The 19860-nt window shown below is 37.8% G+C and overlaps 1 non-coding gene across 1 annotated transcript; it reads left to right on the forward strand.

Annotated features, from left to right (window-relative positions):
- Positions 1-6828: 6828 nt before the first annotated feature.
- Positions 6829-6937, forward strand: LOC122704119. Its single transcript, XR_006343746.1, has one exon. It is a non-coding gene; the product is annotated as a U6 spliceosomal RNA (small nuclear RNA).
- The last annotated feature ends 12923 nt before the right edge of the window (positions 6938-19860 follow it).

Raw genomic sequence — 19860 nt, forward strand, 5'->3', positions numbered from 1 at the left:
TGAAGTTCTCAGCATCTTTTTAGATTATTTCAATCACTTTTTAACTAGCTCACATGCTTCTGCCCTTGACTCTCATAGTCTCTTCGTAAACAGAACTGGAATGATCCCTTCAACTAGAGAATTTATATTTTTAAAAATTTATGCCTGTCTTCAATCTTTGTACTATTTACTACCTCTGCCTAAAATGATTTTCCCTCATACGACCACAAGCCTAACTTCCTCACTTTCTTAATGTCTTTGCACAATTTTTCCCTTTTCTATAAGGCTGACTTTGATCTCTTAATACTACTCTGTTCTCTGATGCCAGCATTTCCAACCTTGCTTACTTTGCTCTCCTTTCTCATTTTTCTATAGCACCTTCTAACATATTATACGTATTTATGATTTGTTGATTTATTCTCACTGTTTAAATGTAAGCAGCAGGTCAGAGATCTTCACCCTTTTTGTTCATCAATGTATCCCAAGCACTAGACCAGTTGCTTCTACATAATTTGCACTCCATACATATTTATCGAATGTTTGAACAACAGTATGATTTTCAACTCATTTGTGCCTTTTTAAAACACAGCATTACCAAAAGAAGCAATCAAACTTACTACAATAATTTAAAAGTCTAAACACAAACATTTAAACATGCAAAGAAAGAATTAAACAAACTCTAGTCTTATGATGACATGATGAAACATGTCATACATTTATCCACATGGAGGTGTGGGTATAAGGGGCAAGGGTGCCCATGAGCCCTATCTAGGTTTGTGCTGAGCGTGGAGAAGCCTTGGTACAGTGTGATAATCAAATGTACAATTTTATGGGAATAGGCATTCATGTGCCTGCATTTACAACAAACAAACACATGAAAATACAACAGAGCCAACAATTCCTAATCAAGGGTGTGTTTCCATCAATTCAGATTGATGCATGGAGATTTCAAGGAAACTTTTGTTCTTAGGTTTTCATAACACCAGTTTCTTCCAGGCACATTGGTAAACAGATTGTTTAAGTCCAATGTGTCAAAATACAGACAATGATGCATCTGAATGTGTTTATTTTAAATTAGAAACTGTCCAAAACATTAAAAAGAAACATGAATCAAATAATTGCAAAACATTTTTTTTTCTAATTGCCTGAAATAATAATAGACATTATGATGCTTGCTGTCACTACAATTAGATAGGACTTTTAAGAATTTATTCAATACCCATATTCTCTAAAGCTAATTTTAAATCTCAAGCAGTACATGTTCAACTTTGTAACTAATGATTGTGTACTTGTGGCATGTCAGCCAGAAGCAGCAGTTACCCCCAATCTTCAAACTTCATGTGATCTGGCCAACTCCCATGGTCAGGGTCTTTATCTTGATGCCTGGAGAGGTTTTTTGTTTTTTTTCTTTTTTCCTACATCTCAGGACTACCCCCTTTGTCTTCACCAGTAGATCATACACCAGTGTCTCTCAGGGAGCTAAATATCCTGTCTCCCTCATCCTTGCAGAGATTTTAATGTCTATGTTTTAGGCATTTCTCAGTTTCCCCACAGGATTAAACTTCCGGGCTTAAAATAACACACCCTTTATCATTCGCCTTGTTGTCCAAGTACTACTTGCTCATTGTTCTGTAAGTATTTCCTGAATATCTAAAAAAAAAAAAAAATAGTACTTTCACACATATCTTCAAGTTACCAGATAATTAAGCAACAGCCAGCATAAAACACCACCAGGGGTTGACAATGATACATGGGACATTTCCAAAAGTGCTTTTTTTTGGTCCAAATATGGCACGTTATAATGACACTGTACACATTTTATTGATGTAAATGTACTGGATATCTTCTTTTTTCCCTCTAGGTATATTTCCATCCTTTTACATCTTATTCTATTTTGCTCCCAGTTTATTTCTCCATGGACTTGACGGGCTCCCTTGAGCTCTGACTTCTGACAGGTTAGCCAATGGGAGGAACCTACAAGATATTAAGAGTAAAAGGTGAAAGGAGTTAGGGTATTCATTCTCTTGGTGTTTTTCCCCTTTCCACATCATTATGGATTGGCTACACTTCTCTTCCACGGGCTACCCTTCTGTCATGCCGTTCTAGCCGGCTAATCTTCCCCATTTGATGACCACTATCTCTCGTTCTTCTTTAGATTTAGGAGTAATGGCTTCCTGGGGCTTTCCAGGTGGCTCAGTGGTAAAGAATCAGCCTGCCAATGCAGGAGACATAGGTTCGATCCCTGATATACTCCAGTATTCTTGTCTGGGAGATCCCACGGACAGGCTGGGCTACAGTCCATGGGGTCTCAAAACAGTTGGACACAGACTTAGAGACTAATCAACACCAACAATAATGGCTCACTACTGTTACTTAGCCAGGGTGAAATATTTCTACTGTTGGTAGGAGTGGAGCAACAAAAATTATTATAAATGGTGCCTTTATTAAATGTTTCAATGATTAGTCAGTTTGTGTGTGCCTTTGCTTCATGACAAAACTCTGACTTTTATAGTAAGATAAAAAAAATAATTGTACTTCCAAATCAAACAGAAAGGTCCAAAATTCTTCTGATTCCTTCCCTAGTTGTTATTCTCTGGAGGTAAACATCTTCAACTGTTTCTTCCCAAATAAAATAATCTATATTATTGATTCCTTTCCCCCCACTCCTCAATCCATCAGTCTGGCAAGTTGTATTATGCTTAGATCTCCCTCTGTCTTTAAGGTATATTAAGTGATTATTTGACTTCTCTTTAATGATCCATTAACTTTAGAAAGTTCATCTCTCCCCACTATAAAAGATGAGACAATTAGTGGTTTTGCAATCTCTACTACCCTTCACTTTCCCATTCACTTGGCAACTTCTGTTAGCTCTACCATGGATGTGTACTGTTAAGGTTATAAATTTTGCAGTTTTTTTTCAGAATTGTGATCAATTACTCAAATAGCTCTCAGGTTTTCCTGAGGTTACTGTGTCTTGTTATTTTTTTCCTACTCAAAAGAAAATGCTATGCCTTTAGTTTATCACTAAGTTCATTCAGCTCTTAAAAATATAATCTGTTAAAATAAGTACAATTTCACTTGGTATTTTATTAGTTATAATCTAAGCTTACTGCACATCTTATTTTTATTATCCTTCTCTTCTTCTTAGATCATTGTTCTTCTTTCTTGGAGTCCTCTTTAATATTTTTGAGGTATATCCTCAATTATTATTTCAGTAAATAAATGTACAGAAATAATCATTCTCAAATATTCTATACAAAAATGTCTATTTTGTCTTCATAGTTATTTGTTATTTAGACTGAATATATAATGCTAGTTCAAAATAACTTTCTTTAAAATTTTGAAGACATGACATTCACCACTATCATTGCAATGTTGCTAAGTAAATATTTTTCCCTCTTTTAGTTCTGGCAGATTTTTGGATTTTATTAAATTTGTTTATTTTTTTTTAAGTTGATTTTTTTTCCTTCTAAAGTCACATATTTGTGATTTCTAAAAATGTTCTATTGTCCCCTTATTGTCTCCTTTCCTCTAGTAGTCCCTGTTTCTTTAAAAATGTAGTATTATCTTGTATATCACTGAAGATACTAAGTCAATTTTTTTGAGAGATATCTTCCAACGAATGATTTACCTATCTTCCCAGGGTTCTGTATTATATTTTCTCATTTTGGATATTCTCTGTTCTTCTATTTATTTTCTTCAGTAGTTACTGCTCACTGGACATTTATGTATGAAGAATTAGATTGATTAAATTCTAGCAGGACTCTTCCTATGTAAGAGTGCTTTCCACTACATTTTAGGAAATCACAAGGATCAATCTCAATTTCCATGTCCATTGGTTGAGAATGTCATTTGGAGATTTCTATGTATGCATATACTCAACTAAGGTATGTAGAAAACTCCATAGGGCATTCTCAACAAATGGACATGGAAATTTAAGTTGATCCTTGTGATTTCCTAAAATGTAGTGGGAAGCACCTTTACATAGGAAAAGAAGGGTCAGGGTCACTGGCAGCAGTGGTCCTGGGATGTGCAGTGTGTTGGCACAGGTCATCTTGGAGGAAGTTGCCATTAGGCCTATCATAGAGACAATAGCCTTACCATAAAGACTACAGACTCTAGGACTGGGCTGCCTCAGGACAAACTACAGGGAGTGAGCATAGCCCTTTCCATTAGCAGAAAATTGGGTTAAAGATTTATTAAACTTGGTCCTGCCCACCAAAGCAAGACATAGTTTTCCCCACAGGAGTCCCTCTCATTAGAAAGCTTTCACAAGCCTCTTATTCTTAATCATCAGAGGGCAGACAGAATGAAAACCACAATCACAGAAAACTAACCAAAATGATCACAATGATCACAACCTTCTATAACTCAATGAAACTATGACCTATGCCATGTAGGGCTACCCAAAACAGATGGGTCATGGTAGAGAATTCTGGAAAAATGTGATTCACTGGAGAAGGGAATGGCAAACTGCTTCAGTTTTATTGCCTTGAGAACCCCATGAACAGTATTAAAAGTCAAAAAGATATCACACTGAAAGATGAGTCCCCAGGTCTATAGGTGTCCAATACACTACTGGGGAAGATCTGAAAAAACAGCTCCAGGAAAAATAAAGAGGCTGAGCCAAAGCAGAAACAACACCAGTTGTGGATGTATCTGGTGGTGAAAGTAAAGTCCAATGATGTAAAAAACAATATTGCATAGGAACCTGGAATATTAGGACCATGAATCAAGGTAATAACATGGAAGTGGTCAAATAGGAGAGAGCGAGAGTAAACATTGACATTTTAAGAATTATTGAAATAAAATGGACAGGAATGGGCAAATTAAATTTGGATGACCATTATATATCCTACTGTGGGCAACAATCCCTTACAAGAAATGGAATAGCCCTCATAGTCAACAAAAGAGTCCAAAATGCAGTACTTGGGTGCAATCTCAAAAATGACAGAATGACCTTGGTTCACTGCCAAGGCAAACCATTCAACATCACAGTAATCCAAATCTATGCCCCAGCAACTAACATCAAGGAAGTTGAAGTGGAATGGTTCTATGAAGACCTATAAGACCTTCAAGAACTAACACCAAAAAAAAAAAAAAGTACTTTCATCACAGGGGACTAGAATGCAAAAGTAGGAAGTCAAGAGATACCTGGAGTAACAGGCAAGTTTGGTCCTATAGTACACAATGAAGCAGGGCAAAGGCTAACAGAGTTTTACCAAAAGAACACACTGGTCATAGCGAACACCCTCTTCCAACAACACAACAGATGACTCTGCACATGGACATCATCAGATGGTCAGTATCAAAATCAGATTGATTATATTCTTTGCAGCTGAAGATGGAGAAGATCTATATAGACAGCAAAGACAAGACCAGGTGCTACCTGCCACACTGATCATGAGCTCTCTATTGCAAAATTCAGGCTTAAATAGAAGAAAGTAAGAAAAACCACTAGGCCATTCTGGTATGACCTAAATAAAATCCCTTATGATTATACAGTGCACGTGACAAACAGATTCAAAGGATTAGATCTTATAGACAGAGTACTTGAAGAGCTGTGGGCAGAGGTCCATAACATTGTACAGGGGGTGGAGAACAAAACCATCCCCAAGAAAAAGAAATGCAAGAAAGCAAGGACCTAACAAAAACAGAAGATACTAAGAAGAAGTGGCAAGAATACATAAGAACTATACAAAAAAAGGTTAATGACCCAGATAACCACAATGGTGTGGTCACTCACCTAGAGCCAGATATCCTGGAAAGTGAAGTCAAGAAGGCCTTAGGAAGCATTACTATGAACAAAGTTAGTGGAGGTGATGGAATTCCCACTGAGCTGTGTCAGATCCTGAAAGTTGATGCTGTTAAAGTGCTGAACTCAATATGCCAGCAAATTGGGAGAACTCAGCAGTGGCCACAAGACTGGAAAAGGTCAGTTTTTATTCCAATCCCAAAGAAGGGCAATGCCAAAGAATATTCAAACTACTACACAATTGCATTCATTCCACATTCTAGCAAGGTAATGCTCAAAATTCTTAAAGTTAGACTTCAACAATATGTGAACTGAGAACTTCCATATGTACAAGTAGGACTTAGAAAAGGCAGAGGGACCAGTGATAACATTGCGCACATCAGTTGGCTCATAGAAAAAGAAGGAAATTCCAGAAAAAAACACCTACTTCTGCTTCATAGACTATGCTATAGCCTTTGACTATGTGGATCACAACAAACTGAAAAATCCTTAAAGAGATGGAAAACCATACCAGCTTATCTGCTTCCTAAGAAACCTGTATGCAGGTCAAGAAGCAACAGTTAGAGCCAGGCATGGAAAAATGGACTGGTTCAAAATTTGGAAAGGAGTACCTCAAGGCTGTATAGTGTCACCCTGCTTATTTAGCTTATATACAGAGCACATCATGAGAAATGCTGGGCTAGATGAAGCACAAGCTGGAATTAAGATTGCCAGGAAAAATTTCAGTAACCTCAGATATGCAGATGGCACCACCCTAGTGGCAGAAAGCAAAGAGGAGCCAAAGAGCTTCTTGATGAAGATGAAAAAGTACAACAAAAAAGTTGCTTTAAAACTCAACATTTAAAAACTAAGATCATGGCATCAAGTCCCATCCCTTCATGACAAATAGATGGGGAAACAATGTAAACAGGATAGACTTTTTATTTTCCTGGGCTCTAAAATCATTGTGAACAGATACTACAGCCATGAAATTAAAAGACACTTGCTCCAAAATCACTGTGGATGGGGACCGCAGCCATGAAATTAAAAGATGCTTGCTCCTTAGAAGAAAAGCTATGACAAACCTAGACAATGTATTAAAAAGCAGAGACATCGTGCTCACTTTAGCAGCACATATACTAAAAAAAATGGAATGATACAGAGAAGTCTAGCATGCCCCTGTGCAAGGATGATATGCAAATTCATGAAGCATATCATATTTTTAAACTTAAAAGCTTTTGCACAATTAAGGAAACTATAAGCAAGGAAACTATAAGCAAGGCAGCCTTTAGAATAGGAGAAAATAATAGCCAGTGAAATAACTCACAAAGAATTAATCTCCAAAATATACAAGTAGATCATGTAGCTTCATACCAGAAAAGCGAACAACCCAATCAAAAAGTGGGCAAAAGAACTAAACAGACATTTCTCCAAAGAAGACATACAGATGGCTAGTAAACACATAAAAAGATACTCAACATCATTCATTATTAGAGAAATGTAAATCAAAACCACAATTAGCTACCATCTCACACCGGTCAGAATGGCCACCATCAAAATGTCTACAAACAAATAAATGGTAGAAGAGGGTGTTGAGAAAAGGGAGCCCTCTGACACTGTTGGGAACGCAAACTGGTTCAGCCACTATGGAGAACAGTATGGAGATTTCTTAAAAAACTTGGAATAGAACTGTCATATGACCCAGCAATCCCACTGCCTGGCATACAAACTGAGGAAACCAAAATTGAAAGAGACACATGTACTCCAATTTTCATTGCAGCACTGTTTACAATCTCTAGGACATGGAAACAACCTAGATGTCCAGACGCAGAAGAATGGATAAGGACGTTGTGTATATACACACAATGGAATATTCAGTTCAGTTCAGTTCAGTCGCTCAGTCATGTCCAAATCTTTATGACTCCATAGACTGCAGCATGCTGGGCCTCCCTGTCCGTCACCAACTCCCGGAGTTTACTCAAACTCCTCTTCATTGAGTTGGTGATGCCATCCAACTATCCCATCCTCTGTCATCCCCTTCTCCTACTGCCGTCAATCTTTCCCAGCATCAGGATCTTTTCAAATGAGTCAGTTCTTCACATCAGGTAGCCAAAGTATAGGAGTTTCAGCTTCAGCATCAGTCCTTCCCATGAATATTCAGGACTGATTTCCTTTAGGATGGACTGGTTGGCTCTCCTTACTGTCCAAGGGACTCTCAAGAGTCTTTAACACCACAGTTCAAAAGCATCAATTCTTCAGTGCTCAACTTTCTTTATAGTTCAACTCTCACATCCATACATGACAACTGGAAAAACCATAGCTTTGACTAGACAGACCTTTGTCGGCAAAGTAATGTCTCTGCTTTTTAATATGCTGTCTAGGTTGGTCATAGCTTTTCTTCCAAGGAGCAAACGTCTTTTAATTTCATGGCTGCAGTCACCTCTGCAGTAATATTACTCAGCTACAAAATGGAACACATTTCAGTCAGTTCTAATGAAGTGAATGAAACTGGAGCCTATTATACAAAGTGAAGTAAATCAGAAAGAGAAACACAAATACTGTATATTATAGTATACATATGAAATGTAGAAAGACGGTAACAATGATCCTACATGCAAGGCAGCAAAAGTGACACAGATGTAAAGAACAGGCTTTTGGACTCTGTGGAAGAAGGCGAGGGTGGGATGATTTGAGACAATAGAATTGAAACATGTGTACTACCGTACATAAGATAGATGACCAGTGAAAGTTTGGGCACTCAAAGCCAGTGCTCTGGGACAACCCAGAGGGATGAGATGGAAAGGGAGATGGGGGGAGGGTCAAGATGGGGGGACACGTGTGCGCCTGTGGCTTATTCATGGAAAAATCATCACAATAGTGTAAATTAATTATCCTCCAATTAAAATAAATTAATTATTATTTTTTTAAAAGCAGAAACTTCACTTTGTTAACAAAGGTCCGTATAGTCAGGGTATGGTAGGCATTGTATGGATGAGAGAACTGGACCATAAAGAAGTCTAATCACTGAAGAACTGATGCTTGCCAACTGTGGTACTGGAGAAGATTCTTGAGAGTCCTTTGGACAGCGTGGAGATCAAACCAGTTAATGCTAAAGGAAATCAACCCTGAATATTCATTGAAAAGATTGATGCTGAAGCTGAAGTGCCAATATTTTGGCCACCTGATGCAAAGAGCTGATTCACTGGGGAAAAACCCTGATGCTGGGAAAGATTGAGGGTAGGAGAAGGGGACGACAGAGGATGAGATGGTTGGATGGCATCACTGACTCAATGGACGTGAGTTTGAGCAAATTCTGGGAGATAGGGAAGCACAGGGAACCCTGGTGTGCTATAGTCTACAAGATCACAAACAGTCTGACACGACTGAGCAATTGAACAGGAATAAATGTACCTTAGTTGAGTATGTCATGCAATAGGGCTTTCTGTACTGCTTGGGCTTGTTATATGATAGGGTTCTTTGTATACTCATAGAGATGTTATATGGTATACTGCTTGGATATATTATATGGATATGTTCCCTGATTGAATGTCACATGAAAGTTTCTATGTACGCTGTTTGGGCATGTCACATGTAGCTTATTTACATATCAGCAATGGGAAGAATTAGATATGCTGGGCAAAAAAAAAAAAAAAAAGAGGTTTATTCTATTGTGTTCATGCCCAAACCTGAAGTTCTTCCCTTTCATCTATATATCATTACACTTCTTAAAAATATCTGTGTCTAGTTTTAGCCTGGGATTAAATATTAATCATTCCATTAGTCACTCTTTCTGTGAAAATGATTGAACAGAATAGGATAGGGCTTTGCTAACACATCTGAGTTTAAAACTTTCAAATATCTTTCATTGTAAAGGCAGGCATGTTTTGAGACACTGCTCCATATCTGCCACTGGTGTTCTGAATATTTGGTATCTGTTCTGCCTCTAGTGTCCTCTGAGACACTGTTTTCTTTACATTTTCCACTGACACCAAAGTTGTATTCACATTTGCCTTTTTATCTAAGTGTCCTGTCTACTGATGGTTCTCCATTTAATTTTCAGCTTGATTATGGGTTTTTCTTTCCTGGAGAAACACTATGGAATGGCAGCTAAGACTATTAGCTTAAATTTAAACTCAAACTCTGCCATTTACTCCTTCACGATCTCAGGAAAGTTACTCATTTACCCCAGTTTTCTCATTTATACATGATAAAAGATTTTCTCATTGCTGGGATGATATTAATATATATCTCATAGGTATAACAGGCATACTTAGTGATTTAATTCTCATTAAATACTTAAAATATTCCCTGGCATATCTTAGAAACTTGATAAGTGTTAATTATCATTATTCTGCATTATTGAGTAGCATTTTGGGAAGAAAAAGCTTGGTGGCTATATCACTAGCTTGAGCCACAACACAAGAAGGCAAACATTAATTTCAAAATTATTATTTTAGGTAAATATAGGGAAAAAACAAAATTTGAACTTGGAAATAAAATGCAAGTACGTATCAGTGCTTGTCTGTGAGTCTTTATTTCTCACCAACACAACACCAACATTGAGTTGCTCCCTGGAGGTACCACCTTCTTGTGTCATGGCTGATGTAATAATATTCCAAGACTTTGGAATGAAATTTCAAGAGGATTATTTAATAAGCTTTTCATTCTTGTCAGATCAAAAGTTTACTAATTTCTCAGTTCTGATAATAAGCCTTAAAATTAAGATTCACTTTAGTCCTGAACAAAGAGTTCAAACTTTGCTTTTTTCCTTTTTATACTACTACACTGGTTAAAATTTTGCACTTGATGACAAATTACTAAGTTCTATTTATCATTCAAGGTATGGCATGCAGTTAGATTTTGTTACAGCAAGCCTTATATAGCATCACATTGATGTGTTTCTTTTCTGAAATATTCATAAAAGTAAATTTTTATTTTTCCTGTAGCATACGTCTAAATATAATTAGACTACAGAAGGATAAACTTCAATGTATTTCTCATTGATTTTTTTACAAATACATGTTCAAATTTTTTCTCATCCCACAACACTGAAAATGATGCCATTCTAAAGGGGTATCAGTTTTTTAATTAATATAAATATATAAATTACATTATTTTAAATAAAAGTGATAATTTCTTTTTAATCAAACTGGTGTTTTAACTCACCAAATCTAAAGTAAGCATTGTCCTTCTTCAAACAACATCATTACTAACTAGGAAACACTTTGTCCTAGAGAGTCAAAAGCAAGCACAGAGAAAATGTCATAATCTTTCTCAGTATAAGTTGTTATTTTAAATAGATTTCTGGCTACATGTTCTTTATATCATCTCATTTAAACCAAGATTCTGACACTAAAATTAAAATTACCAAAATATTCAGAAAGCCAAGAGCAAGTACTTTTGAATAAAATCAAAGAAGAGAAGAATGAAAGAAAACACAGTCATATCCTTGGCCCGAGTTTTAAAAGAGTGGTCTCATAGCACCAGTTCCTTCCTCTCTAAACAGCAGCAGCAGCAATGCAGCCATTCAACTAAGCATGAAATGAGCATGAGCTGCAGGTGGCCTTCATCAGCGGAATAGCATCCAATGACAATTTAAATTTGCCAGGAAGTGAAACATTCCTCAAATAAGAAGCTTATACAATTGGAATTCTGCCAAGGAATGAAGAAGGGATGATTTGAAGCTGATATCTACTCCATGCCACCATCATCAAATATTCCAACATTTTTTTAATGAACAAATTTAATAATAATGAAACTAATTTTGCCACATCATTCTAGGGGAGGAAGATTTTCTATAAACTTTTGCTATTAACTGCTAGGATATTCTGAAACTATTTACCATTAAGAGATAAGGACAATGAGAAAAGGTAAGTTTTAATATACAGCATAGAATGTGGAAATAAAACCACTGATATAACAGAATCCCAGTATAATAGTGTTTGCAACAGTCAACTTTATAGTTAAGGTTACAACTCAATTTCATATCCCTGTTTCACTTGCTCATAAAAACTTAGTAGAAAGTTCTCCAACATTAAAACTTTTCATACTCAGTCTCCAAGTAAATACAAATGATAAACATGGATGTTTTTCCATTTTAATAAAGGATTTCTTTTCCTTTTCTTTCTCCAAGGACAATTCCCCAACAGAGATGCTCAAATACAGTAAACAATAAGGAATTGGAAATGCATGAATCTCATAACTAAACTTCAAATGTTTATTATAGAACACCTGAATTTCAGGGAATTTAAAATTTTTCTGACAAAACATCCGTCCTTCAAAATGAATAGCCTAGATTCCCAAACCACAGTAATCACTTGAAACATTCATATCCTTGGAGAGAAGATAAATGTGATGATTGGAATTTTAATAGACTTGAAACATATTTCATATACCACAAAAGTCACATAAAACCATACTTTTGCTGACAGACCTGCCCTAGAATTTTCCCCTTCCCCAGATGTCATACAATGCCTCCTTGGCAGGGAGACATTGTTGAGTCTTACCAACAAATCAGACCCTGAATGTTTGGCAATACTGATTTATTTCAAATTCTTCCATCATATAACCTCCTTCAAAAATGTATCTGTTATACTAATAAATATCTAGCTATGCTTCCATCAATGATGTTAGATTGTATTAAAATGCTGACCCCTCTCAAGACCTTCCCCTAACTTCAAGATTAATTCACCTATTTATTCGCGGTAAGTAGAAGGAAGGACCCACCACTCACTTCCATACATTTGGAAATGTATCAAGATAGTAACCTGGGGAGTTGAGTCAAGAGGGTATCACTTGTGTTCAGTGAGTAGGAGTCAGGATGTTAATTATGTTGCAACATTCTGCAATCACACAAAGTTAATTGTACTGTCCAAAATGTCAATAGCACCTACTTGAGAAATAATGATCTACATAAACTCTTCCATGGAGGAATTGGTCACCTAGGATATTATTCATGTTAGACATACCCAGCCCTAGATGTCTTAGCAAACTAAAGCTGTGGAAACACATTGCACAACCTGCAACCGAAAAGGGCAATATTGCCCTACATCTTGAAAAATTCTTGAGAAAAAGACCCCAGACTGAGTATGGGAAATTAGAAATAGCTATTTGACATTTGGATATTCTGTCCTAAAGAACTTGAGCATTCACAGATAAGATGAGTTCAGGAATGTAAGTATTCTTGCTCCAGGCCTCCACCAATGTTGCTCACAGATTGTGAAAGCAGTGGGGTGGAGGGCAAAGATGGTGCAGGCATAGTGTGATCTGGAAAAAAAAAAAAAAGAAAGAAAGAAAATAGTAAGAAAATAACAGTGCTCACATAAAAAGAATTATAGGGGCTATAATAACTATAAGGGGATTCCCTCTAGCTCAGCTGGTAAAGAATCTGCCTGCAATACAGGAGACCCTGGTTCATTTCCTGGGTTGGGAAGATTCCCTGGAGAGGGGGAAACAGGTACCCATTCCAGTATTTTAGCCTGGAGAATTCCATGGACAGAGGAGTCTGGCAGGCTACAGCTCATGGGATCGCAAAGAGCCAGACTTTACTGAGAGACTTTCACTTTCACTTTTCAAAGATACTATTATTTAAGAGGATGTATTTTGTTGTCTGACACCCCCAGGTCCAAGACCCTTGTCTCATTACTTCGTATAAATGATATTGTGTTCTAGTTGTTCTGTCATGCCCCACTCTTTGCAACCCTGTGGACTAGGGCTCGCCAGGCTCCTCTGTCCATGGAATTCTTCAAGCAAGAATACTAGAATGGGTAGCCATTCCCTTCTCCAGGGGATCTTCCTGACCCAGGAATTGAACCCAGGTCTCCTGCACTGCAGGTGGATCTTTACCATCTGAGTCACCAGGGAAGTCCCATAAATGATATTAGTAACCTTCTTCTAAAAGATGGCACTGAGATGGCATCTAGATGTTCTACAAGTAAGAACATGAAAAGAAAGAACTACAGATCGCTTTGGAACTATTTATCCTAAGAAATGTAGACGCATTAAGGAGTATTAGTAGGCAAAATTATTGAATGCTTATTCTGTGCAAAGTGCTAAAACATTCATTATTTCCTTTAATTCTCACAACTCTAAGAGGTTTTGTTAGCCATTTTAAATGCAGGAATCAAGAAGACTGACATGACCATGGTCATAGCAGCTGGTGCATGGCAGTGTTAAGATTTGGACTCAGGTCCTCTGTACTTGAAATCAGAAACTTTAGCCACTACTTGAACTTTCTTTCTATAGAAGATCATGATAGACTGTCATGGAAACATCAGTTTTATAGAAGTGAGGAGAATAAACACTCCCAAGTCAAAGAGAGAGCCCTCTGTGGACCTCAATTTTACTGAAAATAAGCAGATTTGAAAGGAGGAGTACTTCCTAGATTCACCTGACAGCTATGCTGAGCAGAGTTAGCAGAGAAGTGAGAGCTTGTCACTGGTACAGCATAAAAAAGGAACTTGAACAGAGTTTGAAAGCCATAGAAATGTGTGGGAGCATAATTGACTGAAGGTCCCAGAAGCTGCCTTGCTGATTTCAATATTGCACTCATAGCCTTGCACTTTTCCCAGCCATTGCAGAGCTGCTTCTGTAAGACATGAGACTCTTCCACTGGCTGATGTCTTTGGCTAAAAGACTCTGACTGGCCTGGACAAAACTTCCTTAGAACTATGCTACAGTTTGAGACTGTTCTTAGCCAAGCCTTCTTCTTTCTGTCTTTCCATCAGAAGCGTCATATTTGCACTGAGATTAGAGGTGATTAGAGGTGTTTTCCAGCTTCTCCTGTATTGTTCCATTTCTCCATACATATTTCCCCTAATAAATAGCTAATATGTCTAATTCCATCCTGGGATCTGCTTCTCTAAACCAAAAATTATTTTAGGGTTCATCCTGAGCAACAACCCACATCCTTCATCTATGTTTTAAAAAATTAATAATAGTATTAATTACAAAAGCATTAATTGATCATTTTTAGTATAATTCAGTTATCTCATATGAAAAATGAAAAGGCATCATTTTCTTCATGAGAGAAGAAAAACTCAAATCTCATCAGCTAACAGATCCAAATCTGTCTGAATCTCTGAGTAACAGTCATTTCTCCTTCTGTCATACCCTTTCATCTTAACTTACTATCCTGCTTTGTAAACTTTAAAGGGAATGACACCAACACATGCTATATGACATGATTGGGGAAATGAGCAGAAAACAGAATTATGAGCCAAATATAAAAATATGTACATTATACAAAAAAGTAGAAAACTAGAATTTTTTTTCTGCAAAAGCATATGTCTTAAAATTATGACATTTCTTCTGCTATCTTTCTACATCCCCTCTTCCCTAAGCTTGTCAGGGTTCTTTGACTAAAGGGTTGGATTAGTAATGGTAAGCTTAGGCTTCTATAATGAAAAGAGCCAACAGTAAGTCAGTGGCCTAAATATTACAATTCTATCTATCTTTTATAAACTGTACAGAGTGTTCATGATGAGCATCTGGCAACCTGTGGCTTCCAAGATGCTTCAGTCACTGCCATTTCTGGCTGGCAGGGAGGAAAATGTGGGAAACTCAGTACACAGGATGTCATTTTAAGCACATAATTAGAAGTCAAGTCATCACCTAAGAAAGATCGCTGGGAAATAATGTTTCTAGTTGCACAATCATGCATCTAAGGCAAAGCAGAAAATGGCTTTGGGGAGAAAATTAACGACTCTTATCCTATGAAGTGACTCAGAACTTCATTCCTGAGAGGTCTGTGTCTTTTCTGATTCTCTCTGAATTTGCAGTCATTTTCCACTCCCATTGATCACTGGACAAAAATAAACTATCAAGATTCTCCAGATTTAAGACATCCTATTATCTCAATTCATTGTGTGGCATCATTGCTTTTTGCCCAGTGATAGTCAGGCTCAGTCAAATATACCAGTCGTCATTCTCAATTCCATCCTCCCTTGTACATCAAGTAGAAAATGAAACTCAAAGAATGCAGGTGACAATCTCCATCTTCCCATTAAATTGAATCACTATGATGTCCTATGCGCTCCCCCAATGGCTCAGTGGTAAAGAGTCTGCCTGCAGTGCAGGAGACACAGGAGATGTAGGTTCAGTCCCTGGGTCAGGAAGATCTCCTGAAGAAGGAAATGGCAATCCACTCCAGTATTCATGCCTGCAGAGTCCCAGGGACAGGGGCGCCTGGCACACTACAGTTCATATGTTCACAAAGAATTGGATACAAATGAAGTGACTGAGCACACACTGAGTCCCATAATGAATATCTTCTCTTTCTTAGGGACCCAAACACTCAAGTAATGCTGAAGAAGCCGAAGTTGAATGGTTCTATGAAGACCTACAAGACCTTCTAGAACTAACACCCAAAAAAGATGTCCTTTTCATTATAGGGCACTGGAAAGCAAGAGTAGGAAGTCAAGAAACACCTGGAGTAACAGGCAAATTTGGTCGTGGATTACAAAATGAAGCAGAGTTCTGCCAAGAGAACAGACTGGTCATATAAACACCCTCTTCCAACAACACAAGAGAAGACTCTACACATGGGCATCACCAGATGGTCAACACTGAAATCAGATTGATTATATTCTTTGCAGCCAAAGATGGAGAAGCTCTACACAGTCAGCAAAAACAAGACTGGGAGCTGACTGTGGCTTAAATCATGAACTTCTTATTGCCAAATTCAGACTTAAATTGAAGAAAGTGGGGGAAACTACTAGACCATTCAGGTATGACCTAAATCAAATCCCTTATGACTATACAGTGGAAGTGAGAAATTGATTGAAGGGACTAGATCTGATAGACAGAGTGCCTGATGGACTATGGATGGAGGTTCGTGACATTGCACAGGAGACAGGAATAAAGACCATCCCCAAGAAAAAGTAATGCATAAAAGCAAAATGGCTATCTGAGGAGTTCTTACAAATAGCTGTGAAAAGAAGAAAAGTGAAAAGCAAAGGAGAAAAGGAAAGAGGTACCCATCTGAATGCAGAGTTCCAAAGAATAGCAAGGAGAGATAAGAAAGCCTTTTTAAGTAAACAATGCAAAGAAATAGAGGAAAACATTAGAATGGGAAAGACTAGACATCTCTTCAAGAAAAATAGAGATACCAAGAGAATATTTCATGCAAAGATGGGCTCAATAAAGGACAGAAATGGTATTGACCTAACAGAAGCAAAAGATATTAAGAAGATGTGGCAAGAATACTCAGAAGAACTGTACAAAAAAGATCTTCATGACCCAGATAATCACGATGGTGTGATCACTCACCTAGAGCCAGACATCCTGGAATGTGAAGTCAAGTGGGCCTTAGAAAGCATCACTATGAACAAAGCTAGTGGATGTGATGGAATTCCAGTTGAGCTATTTCAAATCCTGAAAGATGATGCTGTGAAACTGCTGCACTCAATATGCCAGCACATTTGGAAAACTCAGCAGTGGCCACAGGTCAGTTTTCATTCCAATCCCTAAGAAAGGCAATCCCAAAGAATGCTCAAACTACCACAAAATTGCACTCATCTCACACGCTAGTAAAGTAATGCTCAAAATTCTCCAAGCCAGGCTTCAGCAATACGTGAACCGAGAACTTCCAGATGTTCAAGCTGGTTTTAGAAAAGGCAGAGGAACCAGAGATCAAATTGCCAACATCTGCTGGGTCATTGAAAAAGAGAGAGTTCCAGAAAAACATCTATTTCTGCTTTATTGACTACGTCAAAGCCTGTGTGGATCACAATAAACTGTGGAAAATTTGGAAGGAGATGGGAATGCCAGACCACCTGACCTGCCTCTTGAGAAACTGGTATGCAGGTCAGGAAGCAACAGTTAGAACTGGACATGGAACAACAGACTGGTTCCAAATAGGAAAAGGAGTACATCAAGGCTGTATATTGTCACCCTGCTTATTTAACTTATCTGCAGAGTACATCATGAGAAACACTGGGCTCGAAGAAGCACAAGCTGGAATCAAGATTGCTGGGAGAAATATCAATAACCTCAGACATGCAGATGACACCACCCTTATGGCAGAAAGTGAAGAAGAACTAAAGAACCTCTTGATGAAAGTGAAAGAGGAGAGTGAGAAAGTTGGCTTAAAGCTCAACATTCAGAAAACTAAGATCATGGCATCTGGTCCCATCAGTTCATGGGAAATAGATGGGGAAACAGTGGCTGACTTTATTTTTTGGGCTCCAAATTCACTGCAGATGGTGACTGCAGCCATGAAGTTAAAAGATGATGATTATTCCTTGGGAGGAAAGTTCTGACCAACATAGACAGCATATTAAAAAGCAGAGACATTACTTTGCCAACAAAGATCCGTCTGGTCAAGGCTATGGTTTTTCCAGTAGTCATGTATGGATGTGAGAGTTGGACTGTGAAGAAAGCTGAGCGCCGAAGAATTGATGCTTTTGAACTATGGTGTTGAGGAAGACTCGAGCCTCCCTTGGACTGCAAGGAGATCCAACCAGTCCATCCTGAAGGAGATCAGTCCTGGGTGTTCATTGGAAGGACTAATGTTGAAGCTGAAACTCCAATACTTTGGCCACCTGATGTGAAGAGCTGACTCATTTGAAAAGACCCTGATGCTGGGAAAGATTGAGGGCAGGAAGAGAAGGGGATGACAGAGGATGAGATGGTTGGATGGCATCACCGACTCAATGGACATGGGTTTGGGTGAACTCCAGGAGTTTGTGATCGACAGGGAGGCCTGGCATGCTGAGGTTCATGGGGTCGCAAAGAGTCGAACACTACCGAGCTCTGAACTGAACTGAACTGAAATAGCCAAGCCAGCAGGACCCAAAGGTACAAAAATTAGAAATAAAAGTTTTGTAAGTCACTTAATACAATAATAAAAGGAGACACTCCTACTTCCATTTTATGTTACAATGGACCGCCTCTTCCATTCTCTTGATTTCTACAGGAAATAAAAAGGTATTTAAATCAAACATATATCTGGTCTCTACCCTTATTTCATAAATTCTTCTACAAACTGTAAAGAATGGTTTTGTGATCCAATCCATTTGATACCCCCCAGGCCCTTGAGCCTGAGAGGTAGCAACACAGGTTAAGCAATTTTTCTACCAATACGCAATCTTTCCTCTGAAAGGCTGTCCCACTTCCTAGACTAGTTAGTGTCTGGGTATTAGGATGATTCTAAGTTTGGTTCTCCGTACATGATGAGTCCACCAAGCTTCAACTAGCAACCATAAAGACAGCATTTGCTACTTCATCTGCAAATAGCATCGCCATTCTTCCACTTAATCATTAAGTGGGTTCTTCAGATTATGTCAATACAGTGAAAGCTACCATCTCCTCTTGTCTAGACTATCAGAAAAACCTCTTTCACAACACTCCTCCATCCCCTAATTGTCCTTTTGGATCCAGTCTTCACACACAATCAGACTGAACCTCTCAAATATAAGAATCACACTTTGCGGTCTTTAAAATCTCCCACTGACTTCAGAACACAATCTGAAGTTGTGACACTGCCACGAAATCTCTTGATATCATATTCTACTCTATAAAACTTTTTTGCTGTCTTGGCCCAGGCACATTGCCCTTCTTAATTTTTCTGGAATAGACTGACCAAAGTTTTCTGTATGGCTTTTTCCATTTCTGTTTCTTCTGCTTGAGCTCTTTACCCACAGAGAACATGATAGCTACTTACAGTGCTTCCTCTAAATCTTGTCTTGAATATGACCTTAACAGTGGGTCCCATTCTGACTGGATTGCATAAGCTAACACTGTCCTAATCTCAATTAAGCATTTTTCAATTTTTGAAATAGTCTTTTGGAAAAGATGTTGTGATGAAACTGAAATTTTTTCCTAGGGAAAAAACTAAGCAGAAGATAGGGAAGGTAATTTTCATATGGAAATTCTATGAAAATTTGCTTTCTTCTATTTTATTTTTTAAGTAGCCTGGAATTTATTATTTTATTGATGTTGAAAGTCATAGTAATTTTTTTGGCTAGTCTAAAAATAAAGTGTATATATGTGTGTGTGTGTGTGTGTGTGTGTGTGTGTGTGTGTACACACACACTTCTGACTCATCTTATTTCAGTAGTTACTTTTAAATAAATAAGGACTGTCTTTGTGCTTGCATCTCACCATGTGTAAACGTGCTCCTTTGAGAACAATTTTAATTTTACAAA

This window comes from Cervus elaphus, chromosome 11 (genome assembly GCF_910594005.1).
Source record: "Cervus elaphus chromosome 11, mCerEla1.1, whole genome shotgun sequence".
In the NCBI taxonomy this organism is placed as follows: domain Eukaryota; kingdom Metazoa; phylum Chordata; class Mammalia; order Artiodactyla; family Cervidae; genus Cervus; species Cervus elaphus.